The 24,501-nt window shown below is 42.3% G+C and overlaps 1 protein-coding gene across 5 annotated transcripts in view; it reads right to left on the bottom strand.

Moving 5' to 3' along the window:
* The window catches only part of ZNF362 (zinc finger protein 362), a 135,703-nt gene extending 112,897 nt beyond the window's left edge, over positions 1–22,806 (bottom strand). For 3 of the 5 annotated variants that reach the window (XM_069240295.1, XM_069240297.1, XM_069240298.1), the window contains exon 1: positions 22,658–22,785. The gene's annotated coding sequence lies outside the window, so the exon portion shown is untranslated. Of the gene's footprint in view, positions 1–22,657 lie in introns of all 5 variants that reach the window. The other 2 variants (XM_069240299.1, XM_069240294.1) reach the window with 2 other exon arrangements.
* Positions 22,807–24,501: the final 1,695 nt, after the last annotated feature.

The following is a 24,501-nucleotide window of genomic DNA, read 5'->3' as shown; positions in this document are numbered from 1 at the left end:
TCTTTATGTTAGGCCTATCTGCCCCCAAGGGGAGCAGAAAGCCCGCTAGACAGCATTTTTTTTTTTTGAAGGGTGGACCAAATCAATGGGAGCCAAGTCTTTCTGCCCCCCTGGGGGCAGATGGGGTACTTATCCCTGATCTGTCCCATGGGATGGCAGAAAGCCCACTAGATGCAAGGAAATAAAACAAAAATCTAGAGGGGTGGGGGCATGATTATGCCGCCCACCCCATCTGAAGGGGGTAACAGTCTTTCAGCACCCCCTGCAAACTAAAGCATCTCATCCCAATGGCAGGCAAGAGAACATCTGACTCTTTTGGGTTTGATTTTACATATGGGCCATGAAAGCTTGGACAACTCCCAATATTGTCCAACTTGCAATAGTGAGCGGCTGCACTTTTTGGACTTTGGTATGCTGTGACCTTGAAAAAAACTACCAGACCCAGGCAAATCTGAAAACTAAACATCTCAGTGAGTCCACTGCGGAGTGCTTCACATGCATCCCACACCATTTTCTCACCCACAATGCCCTGGAAATCGCCAACTTTGCCTGAATTCACACATTTTCCCTAAATTTCTGTGCTGAAACCTTCTGGAAACTGCAGGAATCCACAAAATTCCTGCCACCCAGTGTTGTTGCATCTATAACGATAAAAATTCTGCCCCACTTGTGTGGGTGCCCAAAGCAGAGTAAGCCTAAAAACGTTAAAATAAAACCCTGCCCTTTTGGACCCGCTTTGGTTCCCCTCAATTTCTTACCTGTCTCAGACACTTGACCCACCTACACAAGTGAGGTATCATTTTTATCAGGAGACCAAAGGGGGCTCTAGGTGGTAGGAAATTGGAGTCAGTGCAGTGATCCCACACAGAAATGTAAGGAAAACGTGATTTTTAAGCTAAATTTGAGGTTTGGATGGGACTCTGGCTAAGAAAACACTGGTGGATCCACATAAGTCACACCTCCCTGGTCCCCCTCGGGTGTCTAGTTTTCAGAAATGTCTGGGTTTTGTAAGTTTCCCTAGATGGCTGCCGAGCCTAGGACCAAAAACGCAGTTCCCCCCTTGCAAAAAAAAGGTAGCTCTGAAATAGATAATTTTGATGTGTCCACGTTGTGTTATGGGCCCTTTCATGTCGCGGACACTAGACCTATCCACACAAGTGAGACTTGGAGGAATGCTGGGTGGAAGGAAGTTTGTGGCTCCCCTCTGATTCCAGAACATTACATCCCCTAAATGTGAGGAAAATGTATTTTTTAGACTCATTTTGAGGTTTGCCAGGTTTTCTGGGTACCCGAGTCTTGTGAAAGCCACACGCATCACCCCGTCCTGAATTCCTTTGGGTGTTTAGTTTTCAAAAATGTACATGTTTGCTACGTTTCCATAAGTGCCAGCTGTGCTAGAGCCCGAAATCCACAGTTAGGCACTTTGCAAAAAACACTTTTCAATGTAAAAATGTGATGTGTCTATGTTGCGTTTTGGGGCGTTTCCTGGCACAGGCACTATGCCTACCCACGCAAGTGAGGTACCATTTTTATCTGGAGACTTGGGGGAATAAGAACAGAATAACAAATGTTATTGCCAATTGTCTTTCTCTTCATTTTTGCCTTCCAAATGTAAGACAGTGTGTAAGAAAGAAGTCATTTTGAGAAATGCCCTGTAATTCACATGCAGACCCCCGAATTCAGAGATGTGCAAATAACCACTGCTTCTAGGTTTCCTTGATACCTATTTTCACTCTTTATATATTTTACCAAATGAATTGCTCTATGCCCAGTATACAATGAAAACCCATTGCAAGGTGCAGCTCACTTATGGCTCTGGGTACCTTGGGTTATAGGTGAACCTACAAGCCCTATATATCCCTGCAACCAAAGGGTCCAGCAGATGTAAAAGTATGTTGCTTTAAAAAAGCTGCCAGCTGGAAAAAAGTTACAGAAGAAAATGTCAACAGAAATAGCTGGGTTTGTTTATCAACTCAATTTCAATTTGGTTTTATTTCAACTATTACTTTCTATAGGAAAGACTTGAAGGAGCTAAACAAGTGACCCCTTGCTGAATTCAGAATGTTGTCTCATTTTCAGAAATGTTTAGCTGTCCGGGATACACCATTGGTTTCACACCCAATTCTGTCAATAGCTGGAAGGAGGCTGAAAGCACAAAACATAGTAGAAATGGAGTATGACCTAGCAAAATGCCAAAACTGAGTTGAAAAAATTGTTTTTCTGATTTACATCTGCCTGTTCCTAAAAGCTGGGAAGATGGTGATTTGAGCACCGCAAACCCTTTATTCATGCCATTTGCAGGGGAAAAAACTGATGCTTTCTTCTGTAGAACGCTTTTCCAAATTATTCTCAAAAAAGCCTAATTTTAGCTGTATTTTGGTTAATTTCTTGGTCTCCTCCAGGGGAACCCTCAAACTCTGGGTACCTTTTGAAACCCCATGACGTTGTTAAAAAGGACACAAGTTTGGCATGGATAGCTTACATGAACAGAAAGGTTATGAGGGCCGAGGAGCAAACTACCCCAAATAGCCAAAAAAAGGGTTGGCACAGACCATAAATAAAAGTTTGAACAGCATTGACTTATGGACACAAATATTACCTCAACTGCAGACAATTACCTTCCATGCTCCAGAATGTGGTACTGTAATCTTGCAGTCAAAGGTTTTATGTTACATGGGGTGGCCCAACCTGTCCCACGGTAAAAACTTGTTGTCCTTGACCCCAAACACTATGTCCTGGCAGTCGGGCTATAGGAATTCCAAATCCTTGCAACATAATTTAAATATCTTCTCTGGACTCAAAGGATTGGGGCACTGCTCTACATAAAACACAATGTGCCCACCGGAGATGGACATCGACCATTTCCATTATATGACCAGTCACATTTATATCCTGGTGGGGGTTGGTCACAGATATGATGGCAGGAGAGAATACAGCTTGATAAGGTAAGCAAGGAAAGATTTGATCATAATGCTGTACTCCTTTCAATTTTTTTCTCAGCCTTTGCCTTCCGTAAAGGAATCTGGCATTCAGGAAGGGAGCTACCATTACTCTGCCAATTGGTGTTGCCTATCCCATCACAAACCTACCTCAATGGCATCTACCCTTCAATGGTCATCTTATTACTATTCCTCTTTGCTCCTCGGGCACCACCATCCTGGCTTAGGTGTTTGATAGATGCAATGTCTCTCCAGGAATTTACTAAGTATAACATAACAAACACTTTCACAAGGTCAGAGTACATCTATGCATCAATGAACAGAGCACCAGTTGGAAAGCACTTTGCATGGGTAAAAGAGCAGGAGTGACATCCATTTCAAGACTGTGACACACCGTAACCACCAATAAGATGCAAGATGGTAACGGATGTACCACAGCAAAGCCTGGCTGCGCCATCTGTACATGACCTGTTTTCAGGGTATTTTTGTGAAATCTAATTATGTTTTAACAATGTTTTTTAAATCTTTTTAGATCAGTGCTTATCGGTGTTTTAGTTCATCTACATAGTTGGCGGGGGTCATTCGCCTATGCCTTACTGATTATTAAGACACTGTAGGGGTGGTCAACTCTGCCAACAACATTGTACCCTGCACAACCTTTACAGTTCTCAATTACACCAGATTAATTTGTAGCCCTCCATTCAGAGGGACCTGAAACTTGATTCTTTAAGCATGCTCGTCTTTTCTGCATTCTTTTCCTGGTTACATTAAGCAGGTGCTGATACTGTGAGGCCATTCATAGCTGCCGTCTCCTCATTGCAAATGTGTCAAATTAAGCCAGTCCGGACCTTTTAACAGATATCACACTGTATTTTGGGACTTGATATTTTGCTGTTAATATTGTAACTATGGGCTCAAACCCCCAGTAGTAAAGTGCAGTTGGTTAAAATGCCAGGATTAGCAGAATGTATCACACAACAGTGGGACACATTGCAGCTTTGCATTTTGATGGAAAGTGGAAAGCTGTGTGTCACCACCATCCCATGTGCATGGTGATAGCACTCATCACAGGTAGCAATCACTATACCTGGCGTTGAATGTTTAAATCCTGGGTTGTCTGGCAGTTGACCTGATATCAATATTGACTTGTTAAAACAAGCATTTGCAATGCAATTCAATGGGTCTCACGTTTGCTCGAGTTAGAATTATTAGCGTAGTAAATTCCTAACTGGACTTTTCTTGCCACATAAATTGAAAATTAAAAGTAAAACAGTTGATATGAGCGAGCCAATTCAAAGTGCCACGGCCACCATGAGCACAAAGGAGAGACAAAAAAGAAAATAGAAGTTTGCTCACAGTCAAACATATCGGCAACATGCAATTATCCATGTAACAGGGTCGATCGCCAAGGCGGTACAATCGATTTTTGAATGGCAAGTTCATGACTGAGTAATAGTGATGGGCCTGCGGTGAACGTGGTTAAAAGCCCAGAGATAGATTACAACAGGCCAGAGCGCTTGCACCCTCGACCTAAAAAGGAGGCTGATGTGTCAAAAAGATTTGCCCTATCTGTGAATATTAGTAAATGTAGCCAAGATTCTCATGAGCCAGGCATTTCATCAATCAGTGAACTAACTAAACACTGCCAAATAATCCAATATGATTTTAATATTCCCAGTTTCTTTACAGTGTATAAAATAAGAAAAAACACTATTTAGTGGCATCCCTTTACAACAAACCTCAAACAGAATAATCTTAGACCATGTTTCTTGCTGCTTCCGTGAATAACAATATTATATTGTATTGCCCTCTTTAGGAAGAATAAAAATGACCCATTCTCTCCTACTTTCCCTTCTCCGAAAGGCACTTTAATTTGTAGTTCTACATGTTTTATCAGTGTTTATATGATTATGCTCACGAGGGCTGTTTCCCTTCAGTGTGATTTTATCAGTTATTATAGGTTTAACCATAAAACAGGATCAGTTAGCCATCTGGCATATGGGACAAGGAGGATGCATGAGGTTAAATGCCCAAGATCTCTCAGTACCTTTCTCACCAAGACCCAGGATTGAGCCTGAAACAACAGGATCACACCCTGAATGTTCTGGCCTTACTGCAGAGGTGAAAAGAGTTTGAATGCAACTGTGTCCAATGTAGCCCCTATATGGTGGGTCCTATGCACAGGAGTTAAGTGGGATTTTGGTTCACTTATGGAAAAATCTTGGGAATGACAGAAGGGAATTATCCTTTGAAAGTGGTCAGTGACAGGCTGGTGAGCTGGCCTTCAACAGCTAGTCAAGGTACAGGATAATACGTATCCCTGATTTACAAAGATAAACTGCAACCACGGTAAGCACTTGTACAGTTAAAGTGTAAAATGGTAAACTGGAAGTGTTCTGGCCTCAACATGAATCACAGATAGCATCTGAGAGACTGTGAGACAGGCACATGAAAGTATGTGTCCTGCAAGTTCAAGACCAAACAGAGCCTATGGGTCTATGGTAAAAAGAACCTGAGACGGAGTGAGCATCTTGAATTTGTAATTCTCTAAAAAGGTTTCAGTAGGCAGAGATCCATAATTGGCCACAGCCATCTCTGGTTCCTTCTCTAAGGTTCCTTTGGCCAGGAGCATCGTGACCTCCTGAAAAAGCATGGCTATGAGCTCTTCTGAAATTTCAGTCTACACTGGTGGTATAGAAGGAGGGGAGAAGATGAATCATAATGAATGGCAGGGCTAACCTATCTAGATGATTTGCAGCACAAACCATTTGAGGTGATGAATTACCAGCCAGTTAGGAAACAACTGATCTTGCCACATACTGGGGGGAGCCAAAGAATGTCTGCTATGGTTGCTGCACTGACTGCCACTGTGGATTTTGCGGGCCCCACAAACAGGCACCGATCTTCTGGTATTGTAGGAGGCATTGGCAGTGTGGTGAAAGCAACTCGAAGGAGCAGGCTGAAACACTGTTATCCTTAAATCTTAAAAGGCACAGTTAAGTCTTCTACCCAGTCGCCCTGATCTATTAAAGAGCATTTCCATTAGGGACGCTTGGACATCCCAAATACCCACTTACAATCAAGTGTGACATCTAATTACTACAATAGCACCTATGGTGCAACCCATACAATTAGATGCGTCAAGGCCCGCCCCACAACATATTTTGCAAAATATAGTGCATCCTGAATTCTCTGGGCTAAAGTTGACCTGAGGACCTCAGGAATGGATGGCAAGATATCTCTGGCCTTGTCCCAAAGTGTGTGACTGTGGCAGTCAAGAGGCAGACTGTGTATAAAGACCATAGGTATTCACTGACAAATGGGAAAAAATTTACCAAATGCATCAATATAGACTCTCTATTTAGTGGATCGTTTGGGAATGAATTTGAATTCATTTTACTTGTCCATGCTTCACTACAAGACTTTTCGGGCTCAGGTTTTCAGACAACAAGACTGGGCCACTGACAGCAGGCCTTTGTCACTTCTGGGATTGCAGCCGTTGGATAGGTTTGCCTGCATTACACTGTGCAAAAGAAAGCGACGTTTGACCTGTGGCCTGCATGTTCCCAAGAAACCCGGTCCTAAGTGTAGGAGGGTTCTCGCCCATTTAGGTTTAGAGCTGTGTAGCCTTTTTTCAATATAAGTCAATTCTTTTTCTTGTATTATTTAGGTTAGGATTTGCTACATAAAGTTTAGGAGATAAGTGTTTTTTTTTTTATCCTGATGAAGTGCCATGTGATCCGTTTGGACCCTAGAGGCGCCAAACATGTTGATCTTATATTGTAGCTAGCAGGGAAGTTTCCCCACTAGCCCTTTCTTTTGGATGAGTAAAGTGGTAGAGCATCCTTCCTTACCCCCTCCTATGTGTTTTTTTTGTTTTATCTTTACCAAGATCCTCATAACCCAAATTAAATAATTTTTGTTGAGGGCCTTGAGCCACTTTTAAGCCTTTTTCCCCCCTACTTTCTCTGAAACAGTGGGTTTACCTTACTTCCACTGCATTTGTCACGGCTCACACTTCTTTTCCAGATCTCCGGCAAAGAGCCCTCTAATTGGGCCCATCAAACATTGCAGTGCTGGTCTGACGAAGGGCTAGCCCTTTGAAGAAGCATGACATCCTTAGGATGTGTGAGGGCTCTTGCTTCTAACTTTAGAAGTGTCTTGAGGACCTGTGTTCTTAACTTTCCTTTTCTATTAGTAACAGTGTACCCCACTGTTTTTCAACCTGACCACAGGTCAACTGACTTGTTTAGCTGAGCATGGCTTGGCCCACATGGCTATCAAAGTTATCTATATTAGTCTCACTGAAGGCCAGTAGGGGCTCTGAAGAGGCCGCCCATGGTTGTAAATTTCAGTGAGCAGGTTTCATTTTGTCTCTACAATAGGTAGTTGTGAATCGAGAACTGCGGACCACCATTGCAAAAGAAGCACTCTCCTTAGAGGGTGATCCTAATGGAAACTCCAGATTAACTTATGGAGAGGTATCCAACCCACACACACTTTGTAGGGTGAGATACAGTCCAGGATCAGTGTAATGAGGGGGAAGTAAATTGTCCACCTCACCGTAATGAATGTTTTGAAGTGCTTGAACTACATCTGTATTGAAGCCAAACAGGGGCTCCAGCCTCCTGTAGGTCTCACACTATAGGAGAAGCTGAGCATCATAATGTAAGGTTGTTGGCTGAACAACAAAGGTCTGGCACAGGCCGACACTGGCTCTGGGCTACAGATCAGCATCAGAACTGGATCCAGCACACGAGCTGTTGGAGTCAGCATCAGGATCGGTCAAGACTAGTGTGGACCCTGGGGCACGGGCAGCTGTGGGCCAGTGCCAGAAGAAATCCAAGTGTGGTCAGTCAACTCTGGGTAGAGGCACACAAGCAGAATGGACTAGTGGCTCCTGGGGCTCACAGAGCCTGAAGGCATCCCAGAGGGAGCCTGTACTGCCATAAAGGTGTGCACCATGGTCTCCTTAAGAGCCTCAATCTTCTGCAGGATCGATGGCAGCCTATGCAAACTGGGGTGTGCCAGGTCTAGCCTCTGCATGGATTTAGGGTTTGAACACACCAGCAGAGCCGGGCCCTTATACTGATGACTGCACAACTGCTTGCCCAATTTTCAGTTGCAGGAGGGAGATGAATCCAGTCTGTCCTTCTTGCGCGTCTGCCACACCTTGGACATCGACTTATCCAAGGACGATGATCAGGATTTGGCACAGGAGTTGTGCTATGATCTAGAGCGGGAAAAGTCCCACGACTTGGAGCGAGCCAGATGCTTCTAACATGACCAATTCCTGTGTTCTGTGATGTACAACCTTGCGTCTTACTCTGTAATTGCCTTCTGTTTCATCATTTGCACATATGTTGATTGTTTCAAGTTGTGCTGAATCAATTAAACAGAGGCATATATAGTTCGTATCAGGGACCAATATTTAATTCCTGCAGACACAGCACAGTTAAAATCTTTTTGTCTTGGGGAACACATTCAGAAGAATACATGTTTTTAGATGATGGACTGTTTAATGAAGTGGTTTGCTAGGGCAATGGCAAGTTCCTGACTGTGGTTGGTGCATATGGATGTGCAGTTAGGATTTAAGTAATCACCAGTGATTTTGAAAACTACTTCTGCCGGGCATGTTGCCCCAGCATTGAGTGGGTAGAGATTGTGATTTGTGTTTTGTTGTGGTTTTCATAATACATGCCCAGTTGAATGTGTCATGTTTTTCGAGCTGGCTCCTCTCACTGTAGTCATGACTATTCCTCCACTGTGTATCATGGTTCTAGTTTCCAGTTCCTGCAGTCTTACATCAAAGTTAAACCAGTCAGCATTCAGAAAACAGTGCTGCTGATGCAAGGCTTTGAGAAGGACCAATATCCTAAAGGCGCCTAACAGCCACAGATGGACATTATTGGTTCATTTAGTGGGAAGCATATCACAAAGTTAGGATTGTAAGGAGTGTAGGTCAAATTTCTTCAAAAGGCTATTCTTGTCCTGGGGGCACTTGGTGTTCGGGGTGCTTGGTAGCTACCAAAAATAAAGAGGGGGCCAAACCATCCTTGAAGTGGTCTCTATCAGGCTCAAGCTTGACAGAAGTAGAAGATTATGCTAGGCACATTGCCTTGGACATCACCCAACTTGTTTATATTGAAAAAACCCTTTAAAGGATTAGAAGGCTGGCAGGCATTAGGATATGCATAACATGATGTAAACAGAGAGTCAATGCAGTAGCTCCCTTTTCACTGAGGCTTTTGACTAAATGAATGAGAAAATTTTAAGTTGACATTGAAGAATTGGGCGAAGAAGGCTAGCTGGAAGGAGGCTCAATGAACACTTTCTTCTGGAGACAGATGTTTAAGATAATAATACAGCTTATAAGTTTCACAAGGTGTACCATCAATGGGCTGCAAAGCAGCTATGCATTCTATCACATAATGTAGGATTTCCCCTTAGCACAATAATATTGAACAGATGTCCCAGGAACCATGTGGTAGGGTAGAAGATAAATCTAGAAAGTTTCTCACTGGAAGCAGGGAGTAGGTCTTGAAATTTGACAAGCAAATGTTTAGCCCAGACTTTCATTATAGAAAAGTCCTACTGTATTCCTTCAGAATGTGCAAATCAGTTTTAGGCTGACTGTTAACCGGAATAACTTTAAGAAGTCTGTATATGACAACAGGAGGTACCCGAGAAATGTTGACGGTGTAGGATAAATGCTAGAGCAGTCTGTCAGTATTTGATATGATTCACAAGAGAGGAATGAGGGAGTTCAAAGGCTTGGCAGTGATCTGCAAGCATAATTGGGATACTGGTTAGAAAAGTCTACACAGTCATGAAAATGTAACCTATGCGTAGACAAGCTCACTGCAAACTGCCAACAAAAAATAATAAAAAAATAAACGTAAAAAGAACACACGTTTAACAAGACCAATCTCACTAATAATCAAAGCCTCTCAATGATATGAATACTTTAATAAGACGTACCTGCATACAGTAAACTAATCAACAGCTTTGCACCTGAATAAGCATTGAATGGCCCTAGCATGGTGTATTACTACAAAGGAAAGTTGGGGCATCATGGTTAGACTATAGTCTAGTGATAGTTATACAGAATAAGTATGAACTGTAGATAGAGAGGAGACTCAGACATACAACGTGTCACAGGATTGCCTTGAAACAACAAAATTGCCAAACATCAAAATCATCATTGACAAACTGTGTGGCAAGAGGAATGTCATTATCCTAGGGACATTTATGGGCACCTCCTTGTCATAACTGAAAAAGATCTCAGCAAATGGCGACATATACCACTCTCATTCATGGGTCACATCAATTTAGTTAAAGTGAAACTTTCACTCCAATAAATTTGTATTTCAAAAAATTTGAAAAATGTATTATCAATGTATTGTCATTTCTCTTTTGGCTGGTGAAGCCACAAGGGAGGTCAGAAAGAAATTATGTACATTATTGCTGAAAGCCCTGTTTTCAAGCAATATTATTTCTCCAACAATACTTAATTAATTAACCCCTTCGAGATAATCTTTGTATGGGCCATTTTTACAGCTAATTCTGTTGAAAGCTACACAAAAATATGGTATGATGGGCTATGCACTTTATTTCAGGGTACATCATTTTTCAAAAAGAGATTTAAGACTCTTCTAGCTTTGGGCATATATAATGGGGGAAACAAAGCAATATAAATGGCGAGTCCGGGTGCTTAACTTCATCTGGGAACGATATGCTGCCAGATGATTCAACAGAATGGCAGGTAAAGGACCTTTAGGAACTAAACCTGCTGTTGGATCATTGATTGGTTTGTTTTAGCTGTGATACTGCAAGATCGACATGGAATAGACTATAGAGGTAAGTTCCTTAAAGTACAAAATAATTTTGCTAGTCGTTCAAAACAAAACAAAATGACTTATTTCATGCTGTATTATTTCAACTTATGCCCAAGGGATTTATCACTTGGGTATAATATTTACTTTTGGATAAGGTATCACTTAATAATGACAAGAGCAGATACAGATCTAAGTGGTGATTATACCGCGAAAGTGAATGTCTCGGACTGACCTAGCACTTTGTTTTATGTCTTGCAACATCATTCTTTAGAGTGCTTTGGGCAAGAGAAGCTCTAGAAAGCAGGCAAGAACCAGGATTGTGACCTCACAGGTATCTGGCTGGTTTTAACCAATGTCAGAACTAAATTTCTTCCTATACACAACACCTTTCACCAAGCGATGTTAGTGACAAATTGACCACACAAATGTTGCCTTTAAAATATGCTTTTCACAATAAGTAAGTCACGCCTTATGGCTTCATCATAACTTTTCATAATAAAAAAATCAAACCTATGGCATCGGACATCTTTTTCCAAAAGAGCCAATAAGGCCTACATCCTTGACCACTGGCTAACATCATGAAAACTAACAAAATTTGGATTGTACAAAATTAAGAGTTGGCTAAAGAATATACAAGTCATGTCAATGGGCGTAACAAATCACCACAGTGGAAACCTTCTGACCCAAATATTGGTCAATGTTGGTGACCAGCTCCAAAAAGCTTGCCTACTAATGTTATCTGCAAGATTTGAATTTACAAAGTATCTGTTTACAGCCTATAACTCAGTGACTAAGTCAGTGAGACCCACTGTTCAGGGCTTATTGGCTTTGAGATAATACTTTTCAAAATAAATAAGCCAAGCCTACTACACATTGTCATACCTTTCATGATAAACAAATGAGGCCTATAGCATTGGATATAACTTGACCTAATTAGGCCCTTATCATGCCATGGAGACCTACTCCATTGAGCCTCAGCTTTCGCTCAGGGCAACCATCAGGCATACATACGGTCCTAAAATGACATATGTATACAAAGTTACAGTTGAGTAAGCAAAACACCTCTCTCGCCTAAAAAGGGCCCAGTACAATACTTTTAACCTGACATTTTGCTGAATGAGGTAACCAACATCAAAACTCTTGTTTACAAGGGTAATCTGTGCGATTCCATCTAACAAAATACCTTTGCAGGATTTAATACAGAGTAACGTCCACCCTATTGACTTTAAACAACAAGTTACTTTTCTTTGGTAATGCTTTTTGTCCAACCACAGTTTCCATACCTTGTGAATACCACCAGGTACCAGACTGGATTCAGAGATTTTTTTCTAGCAGTTCCGTCACGTGCTAAAAGGTGGCATCAAGTAGCTCCAAGTCAAGTCTGTCTTGCCCAAAAAGTGACACCGAAGCCCCAATTAATTGCCAGCTCTGCAAGCTTATGTCAGTTTCTTCACTGTCTGCGCTGTCAGATGTGAAGCCATTGGTTTTTATCGGAATGAAGATCTCCTATTTGGGACCTGTTTAAGATGGAGAAGAGAGGCTATTCCACAGAACTGGAAGGTGGGATGGCCGGTGATTAATCTGTGATTGGATAATATCCATCAGAAATAGCATAACCAAAGGAAAGTAATTTATTCTTCTAATGGGTACTTGTAACCATTAATTTCTCATCTTCTGAACAGTTACTAGAGCAATAACTTCCAATGTGGTGATTCTGTGGAATGTCTGAGACCAAAATGTCCTGCAGCAACAAATGGGTGAAATATCCCTCCTGATGGAACTGGCTATCAAGGCTTTAGTGTTTTGTGAATGTGTGAACTGACACCCATGTTGCAATCTAAAAGATGTCCAAGACAGGCACTCTGTGCGCCAAAGCAGTGGTAGCAGTTTCAGCTCTGGGGGAATGAGCCATCAAGTCCTCTGGTGACTGCTTCTTGAGCAATGCATAGCCAATTTTGAAGAAGAGGAGAATCCACCTTTAAGGTGTTATTTTTTGCATTGCCTTACCCTTCTTTGCTCCTACGAACCCCACAAAGAGCTAATAGTCCATCAGATGGTTCTTGATGCAATCGATGTCAAAGCTCTTTTGGGATCCAAATGATAGAGTTTTACTCCTCTTTCGAGGGATGAGGTGGAGCACAGAATGCCAGAAGGGTGGTGGATTATCCAACTTAAAAAAATGTGTTAGAACCTTGGGCAGGAGTGAGGTGCCAGTCTATAGCATCAATTTGTCTGGAAAAAAAAGATGGTGTATGGTTGGTGGACAGACATCTCTTGCAACTCACGCAACGAGCAAATGTTACTAAGTAAGACTGTTTTCAGCATCAAAGTCGCAGAAAACAGCTGTGCATTGCCTCAAATTGGGATACACACCAATTATGTAAGCACCAAATTAAGATCCCACTTTGGGATCACAAAACATTTGGGTGGAAACATGCAGAGTAAACCATTCAGACAAAGCATCACAACACAAACAGCAACAGGTCAGACAATTTGGCTTGCAGTGTTTCAATCCACTAACAGGTGCCACAAACTTCTCCCAACGTAAAGCATAAATGTGCTTTAATTGACTGAAGTCTATCCACCAAGATGACATCCATTAATTCGGTGGTAGGCGGAGGTCAAACCCAGACAGATGTCACCCCTCATTCTCTGTGGATGAAGGTGTAGGTTGTGCACGCCAGAGTGTATGACTCTGCCCTGCTGGTTTGACAGAAAAGCCTTCCAGAGGGGCAGCCTCTTCTGGAGACTTATGCTCAAGCACAGACGTCCCAGGTACTACACTTGCAGACCTAATCCAGAGCCACTAAGATGACTTGGCCTTGGGTATTCCTGATATTAGTAAGAGTTTGGGAAGGAGAGTTGGAGATGGGAAGGCATACACGAGCCCAGAGTTCTACTTTAGGTTGAAAGATTCTCTGAAGGTGAGCCTCCCTGAAAACTCCAGCGTACAAAAGAGTAGACACTGAGCGTTCTCAGGAATGGCGAAAAGATCGAATGGGGTTCTCCCCATTGCAAAAAATAAAATGCCATGTACGACCTCTATGGTAAATCTGGTATTCCCAACCTCCGAAGATGTGCTGCAACCGCCACAATCACGTTTGTTAACACCAGAGGGGTGCTGGGAAGGCAGAAGGGGAAAATTAGCATCCAGCTGTCTGGATACAGGGCCTATAGAACCTGGGCCAGCATGAGCATCCTGAACTCGTCCTTCTTGAGAAAGAAGTTGAGTGTACGAAGGTCTAAAAAAGGACGAAGGCCTCGTCCTACTTCAGCACCAGGAAATCACGACAATAATTTGTACCAAAGAGCCAGGGGTTCCTTCTGTAAGATAGATAAGCGGTCTTCTGAGAACCAATATAGTACAGTTGTATATGCAGCACAGTGGAAAGGAATTGTAGTGCACATTATAGCTGTGTGATATGAAGCACTAATCTGTCAGATGTGATGTGCAGCCACAAGATAATATCGTACCCTGCCTCCACAGGGGTGGCCTTGTGCCACGAAGGGCAAGCTAAAGTGGTTTGGAGGCAGGAGGGATGGGGTACTGAACAGTACATTACCCCTGATCATCTAGACATTGTCTGTTGGATCTCCGACACTAACCTAGAAAGGTTTGGTGGGTCTTTTGTTGCAAAGGGGGACTTAGGCGTTGTCACTGCCCAAAGCCTCTTCTGAAGCTTTCAAATGAGCAAAATTGTTGCAGATAGTGTTGCACTGGCATGGAATGGCAGAGGGACCTTACAGTGTCTCTGCACTCTTTAAAGCCCTCCTGGGCAGAGTCTGCCTCGTCTCCAAAGAGATGGGTGCCACCCATTACAATGTTCTTTAATGACACCTGTAAGTCAATTGAAAAACTCCTGGAGCACATCCACACATACAGCAAAAAAAAAAACGCTGGTACCAACTGCCCTGCTCCATCAGTTGGTAGTATCCAGCCCACAGCAGTTGACATTTTTCACTGTGTATCGGTAATCTTGTATAACCTTTGCTTTGCTAGATTGATGTGTATTTCTGTAGGGACTGTGGTATGACCTCACCGGCCATGTTCCATAATGCAAGCAAATAGCATCCCAGAATGCAACACACGTTCACAGAGCAGAGGAAAAAGTTGGCTGTAGAAAACATTCACTTTCCAAATAACTCCATGCATTTGGATTCCAAGAGGGGGAACTATAGGGAAAGAATTTGCGTTGAGACTCTGTTGATGTCTCCACATTAGGCTTTCATGTACAGGATGATGGAGGAGAAAAGGCAAGTCTCCAGGAGCAGGTCTGTCTCATTTGGCAACCTGTCTGTTGAGTGCCCATTAGTGTGTCCATAAGATCCTTGCTAAAGGGGAGGAGGGCTCTGTGGATGGAGGACTACAATGAGGATGTTGGTCTTGACCTTCACAGATGAAAGCTGGAGTTCCAAAACTAATCAATCATAAAGCGAGAGGGGCCACTCAAACTAAGGGAACAGGGCACCGTACAAAACAGTAAAATCGAAATCTCCCCTTAGGTAACTTTTTTAACACTCCAAAACTTCCACAGCTGTCTGTATTACCATGGCAAACGAAGCAGATTCCTCTGTGGAAGGTAAGGGGGTGGTGAGTGGGGGGAGTTATACCCAATGCTCGGGGAGGGGGTCTAACACGCTGGCATCCTGAAGATCTATGAAAATAATCTTGTCATGATAGTAGTGAGGTGTATCATCCCAAACATATCTATCCTCGTGTTGGTCTAAGTCAGAAGCAAGAGGAACATGTTATGGCCTAGATAAAGATTTGATTATTCTCGAGTTACATAGCTTTGTTCTGGTTTGTAATAGATCATTTAGTTTCTTATGTTTCTCTTTGCTCTGTTTTATTTGTCATTTTCTTTGCTGCAGGTTCCTCCTCTGCAGACTAATCTTGGTGTCCTTCTTCATCCCCATAACAGGTGTGATGGCCGCTACAGTCCTGTGCTGTGGTTGGGGTGCACATTGAAAGGTATCTCTACTTACCTGTGTGTCTTGATCAATTAAAGAGGAGTTTCCTACTTCTTGACACAGGGCTTATATTATGTCATGGTTTGGATTCAGGCAGTGTTCTGATTTCACCACCTTTCAGCAAATCTACATTCAGAGGATGGAAGTTGATGAGAAGAAAATTTTCCCGGGTTGGAATTTCATGACTATAAATCCACAAACATCCATGTTTAAGGCTAGTCACCAATTCCTCTCTAATCTTCCCACTTGGACTTTTACTCCAGGCAAAAGCAGAAGTAAACAAAATTCTAGAGTATAGGGAAAAAGGAATGTAGGCAGAGTGATTTGCTAATCAGATTTTTGTATAATCAAAGTGCATGAGTAGATCTGTTCATACAAAAACAGAATTCACAGAAGTTTGCTGGGAACACCGTGCCAAGTACACCTCTGCAAATTCCTCTTCATTTCTGAAACTCTTAAATATGGACTAATACAATTACATACCTCCACTGCTGTGTGAATTGGGCCCCTAATCTATTTTATGGTGCCCATGGTGTTGCCTGTAGGAAACCTTATTTTTCTGCAGGGTCATTCTGTATGTTTTGCCTTTTGCTGAACCATATATTTTTGATGCTTTAGAACTCAACTTTACCCCGGCTAACCAGTAGCCTATGTGCTTCCCTTTAGCCAGGGTTAAATGTGCTTATTCTGGAATGGCACATTTAGCTTGCCTATGTGTCCATAGTATATGGTGTAAAAATTGCATCCGTGGTCTGGAAGTTAGATGCCACTAGTAGACTCCAGCGCCTATTGTGCCATCCACTGTAGTGGCAGTGGAAACATGGCTTCCGGCTAAACCTAAGAAGATGGACTGTTACAGAACAAACATGCACTGCGACATGTCAAAATAAACCTTCTTTATGACAGGTAAAACACTGCTTCTATATATCAGTAAGACCTAATTGGTAGGCATTGTAACCCACAAGGCAGGGTGCATGATATCTAAAAGTGGAACATATATAAAAATAATTTCATCATACCCCTACAGTGACGAGTCCATAAAAGCTATTTTCACTGTGGCTGACCTAACTGTTGTGTGCAGAACACCAAGGTACAGATTAAAATACTAATACAGTTATCTCGTAAATGGGTCCAGCTAGAAAAATAATGGAACAACTACTTTTAACAGATATTAAAATTAAATAGTGATGTCAGTTTTTTAATACATATTTAATAAAAAATAACTAAGAAAATGACCCTTTAACTGTGCGACTTGTCAGAATGCTAATCAGTATTCGTGTCTCTTTGCTCAGCCTTAGAAAGGTATGGGATGCCTCCCAGGAGGCAACAATATGTTGAAGTGTATGGCAGGCATGGCTCCTCTGAAAACCACATAATTTTGAGTGTGGGACTCGGCATCCTTTTTGACACTACACTATTAAATCCTGGTTGAGTTTCCAGCCCTGCTTGACAGTTCTGCTGTGTTTACATATATTCATTGGGGCACACATGAAAGAAGAGAGAACAAAATGTCAAGACAATTTTTGTGGATCCATGGTCTGGTTGCTTAAGGACTCTGCTTTTGTCCTACCAGTCCAGTTGTTTATAGCGGGAGGTCACTAGAATTACCATAGCACACTCTGCACACTCACCCCTCGGAGCCCAAGTTTAATGTGAGCGAAGACTTCGGCCATCTTGAAAATGCCGACCCATGGCATTTAGGGCCTGTTTACCATGCAAAAATGAACTGTGGTAAAACTAGGTATGTGAAGTCCTGAAAATGTTTACACCATTGCTTAGGGAAGGGCCCAGCGTTACACCCACCCACTAGCTTCTGCCATGCATACATGTGGCATCTCTAGGCACCCACTTGAGAACACTTCCTGTACCTGCACAACATCGGAATAGGACTAAACCTGCTCTCTGACCCAAGAGTGGCCCTAAAGTAATGGACCTGCTCACTTGCGAACTCAGGATAAAGAAGTATACTCCAACAGTCAGTTGGATGACCTCTGGTGTGGCTAAAGAAAGACAGCCAGTTGCATTAGGCCATTTCTTGAAAGTACCCAGCACATCAGTGGCAACCGGACCTGGACTGGGCACCTTTGTTGGCCTCTACCTGGCACACTTCAAGTCTCTAACTGTTTCCCCTGAGGGGCTTTAAAATTGAACTCCTGTGGTGGAATCGGGTTAAAAAGACTATCGGCCTGATTCAGATACAGGAGGATGGGTTACTCTGTCACAATGGTGACAAATATCCTGTCCACAGAAATCTAAATCTCAATATTTCCCGTGGGATTTAGATTTTGGCAGACACGGAGTAACCCATCCGCCAATATCTAAATCAGGCCCTAAGTCAGAAGGGAAAACCTTTGTTGAGGACCAAACTGGTTGATGCATCCGCCAAGCACTCCAATGAGGTCAAACTTGAGTCTAGCTCCCAGTCTACAAGGACCACTGACTATCATTGGCAGGTTGTGCTTTTTAACACTATTTCTACTTAAAACTTTAAAAATGAATACCTCCGGTTCACTCCTTATTGGATTTTTGTCATTTCATTTATAAAATTGTACTGTAATTTTCAGATTTTTATGGGAATTTTTATTGATTTGCATTTATTAGTGTTTTGGTACTACATAAATACTTTACACACTGCCCTCAATAAAGCCTGTCTGCTCTGTGCCATTGCTGCCAGGGAGTGGAGCTCGGATTCATTTAGTGACTGAGTGTTCACCCTGGCAAGGGTTGCCATTATTCCTTCAAGTGGATAGCCACCCATCTCAAATAACAATACCATTTCTTAAATTCCCCAGAATGGTTTTACTCTGATCCCCTATTTTTAACCTATTTTTTTCAATATTGGGATTCATCAAGTTCTTCTCACTAATGATGCATCAAATAAATTGTATTTAATGTTGTGCAATAGTTTAGCAAAACAGTTTTCAAGTTGATAATATTTTGTGTACATTTTATTCTGCAAGCAGTTCCCAATCTTGCTTTCAGTCTTCTATTTGTATATAACCAGGGAGCAATTTGGGAGCATATACATAGTCTCAAACATTCAACTTTGTAAACATGTCAGTAATCAAAGCTGGGTTCACTGCTTTTCCTTGGAACACTCACCTCAACACTAAGGGATTTCCATTAGTTTAGTGCATTCAAGGCTGAGCTTATAAATAGTAATTAATGCACGAGTCTTGTCTTAGTTGCAGACAATCCTCTTCCATATATTCATACTATAAACTGACAGTGAACGAGTCTGAGATGCATGGGGTTTGGCCTACATGTACGGTGGACAAAATAAATATTAAATCTTGCAGTCCTTGATTCCAAACAATATGTTCGGGTCAGGTGATAAAAATTCCACACCCCTGAAGCTGTCAACTACTGCACAAAAACCCAAACATACTTTCCACCAGCATATTGTATCTATTTACCATAAAACTGCAGGTAATCCATGAAATATTAAAACACTGATCATCCTCTCAGACACATCATACCACAACGTCCTATACATACATCAGAACCACCAAAATACAATTTCACACAAATGTTTAGTCTCAGATCGGCTTTGGAAGATTTGTAATACTCTGGACAACATCCCAAATAGCCAACAGTGCTATAAAACCACACTAATGGCAGACAGTTTGCTATGCAAATGACAAGGACAGAATTATAATGCCGGCACTCAATTGTGCCTCAAGCACGCAAAACAACAGAAAAGATGCAAAACACTAATGCACCAGACTACTGTAGATCTCGATAAGTCTCCGGGTGTTCTCAAGCATTGTCAAATAGATACGATAAGTAGAGAACTGAACCCTTCCTTTCCAAACATTGATTTGGAGAGAAACATACAAATTACGGAGGGTTACGGACACCAGGATAGATTTACACTGCAACTAAACGTAGGCATTTGTGAAGTGCTTCAATACATGCTCAGCTTCCTTTTGTCATGAGTCACTGTGACCCATCTCAGGGGCAGAATTCCTCGTGGACTACATTTTTTGCTCTGCATGTGTGAGCAAGAGTTCATCGAAGGCATGCGCTTGCAAATCCAAACGTACTAGTTTGATAAACTGCACAAAGGAACTCTTCATCTTTCCAGGGAATAGCTTGGACCCAGTAAAAACATTGTCCCCCAAACTGTTTGTGGATATATTTTTATAGTGACACAAGATGTGATATGCAAATATTTATGATATTTCATTTTAGCATGGTCCCTGTCCACACCTACAGTGTGCTTGTTATCACAGAAGACATTTAGGACCAGATTTATCAATGTGTTTTCACTATTCTGTGTCTCTGGGAAAAGGCTTTAGTTTATTTGGTCCTTAGAGTTTTGGATTCTGCAGCACTCAGCTTCTTAAGTAAACGACACATAGGATTCTTGGTTGCGCAAAACTGCAACTTCCAACCCCCTCTTTCTGCAACCCCGCCCCCAGGACCTAGTCTCATTCAGGCACAAGCATGTACTGTGCCAAACAAGCCACGGCACACCTTACCCTTAGGGCTTTACTTCGCCTATGCAGTTAGTCACACCTTAAAACGAAAACCTGGGCTGTTCCTGTGAGTTCAGAATTGCTCTATGACAAGAAATAGCGATATCACTGAAACTATCCCCAAGGAAAAAAAAAAAACTCTGCGAGGTGACCCAAGACAGAATTACACTACCTAATAAGTCAGAGGTGAGCCAAGCATGCATACCACAGCAGAATCAAAGGGCCTGTGACCTCGTTTGTTGGGCGAATCAGGCAGATAAGTCTATGCTTCAAATGGGAAAGAGAAACTACACGTTCCAACATACAAAGTGCTGTTGCTTAAGTCCGATCTTTTTGATGGTGTCACACCTGACATGCTACCAATAGGCAACTAAGACATGTGGCTCAAAACCATGGCACTAACATGATTACGGATCAGTTCTGCAGAATACCAAAAACTAAATTGGGAAAGCAGGTGCCCTGGCTCAGTCAAAGACAAATCTAATCTGTTTACATGCACTGTGTACTTTGGGCTGAACTCTCCTGGACGTTATATTACAGACTGACCACCAATATGCATCCAGAAAATCCACATAAACAATAGCCCGCCAAGGATCTAAAGTTTCCTAAGATTTTCCTTTGTAGTTCTGAATTTAAAAAGAAACGAACAAGGCTACAACAAGCAAAATGCAAAGCAAAAATGTTATCCTGGACAAGTTACTCGCACATGAACTTGGGAAACAGGACGGCATCCTTGGAATTATACCTCTACGAAACAACCATTTACACCACCATATAAGAACAGTACCCACATTCGTCCCACGACAATCAACACAAGACTGGTTACCATGAATACAAGTCCCCAGAAAATCCAAAATGTAAATGTATACATAAAGCTTTTGTGGTTAAAACTGTTTAGCAGCCATGTTTTACAAAACATCCACCACGACAGGGTCCGTAGAAAACGGATGTCGTTCTGATAGTATTCTAAACAAAGAAGCCTCGTCCTAAACACCACAAATCTATACGGTTATATTTGTTTTAAACAGATGCTACGATTGCATGGGCTCTCATGGTGCGCGGCTCATCTATGCATACAGTGACGGACATCAATCAGAATTCTCAGGCACTCGTACATACAAGTCGAACAGGTACATAAGTTAAAACAAGCACAAGATTTTGCTCTTTGATTTGTAAATCGTTATCGATCCCCGCTAAACTTCAAAGCAGTCCCCAGCCAACGAGTTCTAGTTACAGTAACAACAACGCAAACCTTCCTTTTTCATAGCTCAATTAAAAATGTAGACAGAAAAATAAAATACTTAAAATGTTTTATTGGTCAAGACCCTTTAAATCGTAAGCGCTTTGAGCAATCAAACGAGTCAATCCATTCAGCACACGAAATGGCTCCGCCCCTTTCTCCAACACTTCTCAAAATTCCTTTAAAAAAAAAAAAAAAGTTTGCCAAAAATTAATCCCCTTCCCCTCGAGGTGGCCCCTTCTCTTCCCTTCCAAAGTGCCTCTCCCACATTCTCAGACGGTTTTTTATTAAAATTTGCAGACAAAAGAAAAACAAAAATGGCAGCCTGAGCTTATTTTTAAAACGGGGCACAACGAGGAGACGCCATATTCTGCAGATCTGCACAAAAAGGACGACCGAAATCCAAAAAGAGGGAGGGGAGGAGACAGAGCACATATGCAACACGGGAAAAGTGCATACAATTGTACATTAGAAAATACGACAAATAACAGATTAAACTACACGCCGCAATTAATTTCCATAAAATTATATGTAAAAACAGATTTGCAGATATTCCGTAGAAAGGGGTCGTCGCCGTTTCGAGAATACCCCAGCTTTATTGGCTAACTAAAATGCAAGAAAAATAAGCATTCAGATCGTTGGGTAAATGAAATCTAAGAATATGTATTGCAAATGTAGAAGCTCTGCTCGCAAATCCTCCCTCCGTCGCCCAGGCTGCTGGACTGCAATTGCAGCAGCAAGAAGTGAGGAAGAAAAAAAAAAGCGAGGGCGAAAGGAAAAAAAAGGCCATTTTTTTTTCTTCTCGGCACAGAAACCCGAAGCGTGCGATCTGCAGATTTAGGACAAGAGGTGGCTCGAAGGGATAGAGAACAACAAAACAAGAATACAGAAACAAATGCACTGCAGACATTAACAAAATGCATCATATTGTATTTGAACGGTGAGCGTGGAAAGCAAATTAAAACGAACAGAGAGAAAGTAAACGGAACTTTAGCAATCGGCTCAGAGGGAGGGATGAAGGAGCGAAAAAAAGAAGAGCTTTTTTTCTAATCTAAAAAAAAACCTAATCCCTCTTTCCATGCACGCTTTTTCACTCCCTCCCCCCGCGTATTTTTTTTTTTTTGCATTCAGCCCCAGAGGAGTTTCGAAGAGCAAAGGAAGACAAAAAAAGGTTTTGCATATACAGACCTTGTTTGTGCAATTGCAGCGTTTTGGGGGGAATGGGCACATACAACTCGAGCAAAAAAAAAAAAAAAAAGGAGATTGGGGATGTTCTCTTTTTCTCTCTCTCTCTCTCTCTCTCTCTCTCCCTGGCTTTGCTCTGAAGACTTGAGTTCAAACCTTCCGGGTCGCCTGCTGTTCACTTCTGGGTCCTGCAAGCAGGCAGGAGGTTTGATTTCCAAAGAGCTTTTCACCAAAAGCAGCCCGTACTCTCTGCCCAATGCACAAACCCAGGAGAGGAACTGAAAACCTCATTTACAAGGATATTTCCTCAAAGCATTTTCCCTCTTCCCCCACCCCTTTCTCTCCCTCTCTCTCCCATGGGCCTCCTCCCCTTTCTTAGTATTCTGGGAGTCTCCCTTATTCATTTATTTAAAAACATACTTATATTTGTTGCAATATTGACGTTTTTAGAGAAACGTCGGACGCATATTGGGTGTTGCTCTTGCTAAAAGTAGCGCCCTGCAAGTGTTTATTTTTAATGGGGTGCATTTTTTTTTAGGAATGTGCTGAATTAATTAGGAGGCTTTCACGGTAGGTGTGTAGAGGGAGGGGTCTTGAACTTTACATGGGTTTGAACAAATTTACTTTTCATTTCGTTCTTTAAAGAGAAGCTGCTTCCCCGAGCAAGCGAAAAATTAAAGTTTTGAGGGGCGCTCCACCCGAGCAAGCAAAAATTTCAGGGACAGATTTTTAAGGGTTTCCGGAAAAAACACAACATAGAAGATGTGATATTTTAAAGCGTAAATCTTTGTTGTAGTTAAACACGTTTTTGTTTTGCGTGGGAGAGGATGACAGCGAGGCTGGACAGTATTCATAAATTACTTCTGCAACCCCAGTGTATATTTTGCACGTTTACAGCTGCTTCTTGTGTTCTTGGTTTAATTCCCTTGAAAGTTGATAGCATATTGAACAAATTGTGATTGAAGGGGTGGGGGAATTCTGTAAACTCTACTTAAGACCTTGGGGTGGGTTTTCGGGGCGTTCCTGTTAGGGGCAGAGCTTTTATTGGTGCAGCAGGAGTAGTGGCAGCGGGGCCAAGAGCCCTGCAGGCCCCAATCAAACCTGGTTATTGATGCATTTCATAATTCTAACAAAAGGCAGGTGGCATTTCCCCCTTGCACTAAGGCCCCGGCCACACTGTTTACTCTTCTGTTGCAGGTAACTGTTAGCGTATCTGTGACTGCCATGGGTGGCTGGTAAAATTAAAGGGACATGCATTTTATTCCCAAATCTCCTTTTTAGGTCTGGCTTGATACACTAGACTGCATGAGATCACCTTAAAAAACAGCTTTGGGACAGAGTGACCAAACCGAGACTCGTTTTAAATGTGTAAAAGACCGCTTTATTGGAACAGGTGCCCTTAGACCTACCCCCCTGGCCTTTGCCTTACAAAACTAAAACCTCACTAGACATCGAATCACCTGTCCCCGCCCCTCCCCCCCTTACTCTCAACCTGTATTTTTCTTCCTCTTGTCTCCTTTACTTTTTCCCGTCCTACCCGCTTCTTTGAACCTGTCCACTAATGAGCAGTCTCCTGCCTGTCCTTGTCTAATTAATGCTCCTCCCCGTCCTAATACCTGACTTTCCCTGCCAACTCCGTCCTCCCCCGAGCTTTTAATAGCTGCTCTGCAGCTGTCCCCGCCGCGGCACGCACCTGTCCAAACGACACCTAAACCTATAAAAAAGGACACCTGCTCCAAGAAAACCCATAAAAACTTAACGTGTGGGAGGGGAAAGCAAACTCGGAGCCCCACCACCTACGTGTCCTGGCCACCAGGTCACCTTTTCCAAAATGGTGCCTGTGCCCA

The sequence above is a fragment of the Pleurodeles waltl genome, chromosome 6 (genome assembly GCF_031143425.1).
Source record: "Pleurodeles waltl isolate 20211129_DDA chromosome 6, aPleWal1.hap1.20221129, whole genome shotgun sequence".
In the NCBI taxonomy this organism is placed as follows: Eukaryota; Metazoa; Chordata; class Amphibia; order Caudata; family Salamandridae; genus Pleurodeles; species Pleurodeles waltl.
This window is presented reverse-complemented; position numbering and strand designations above follow the sequence as displayed.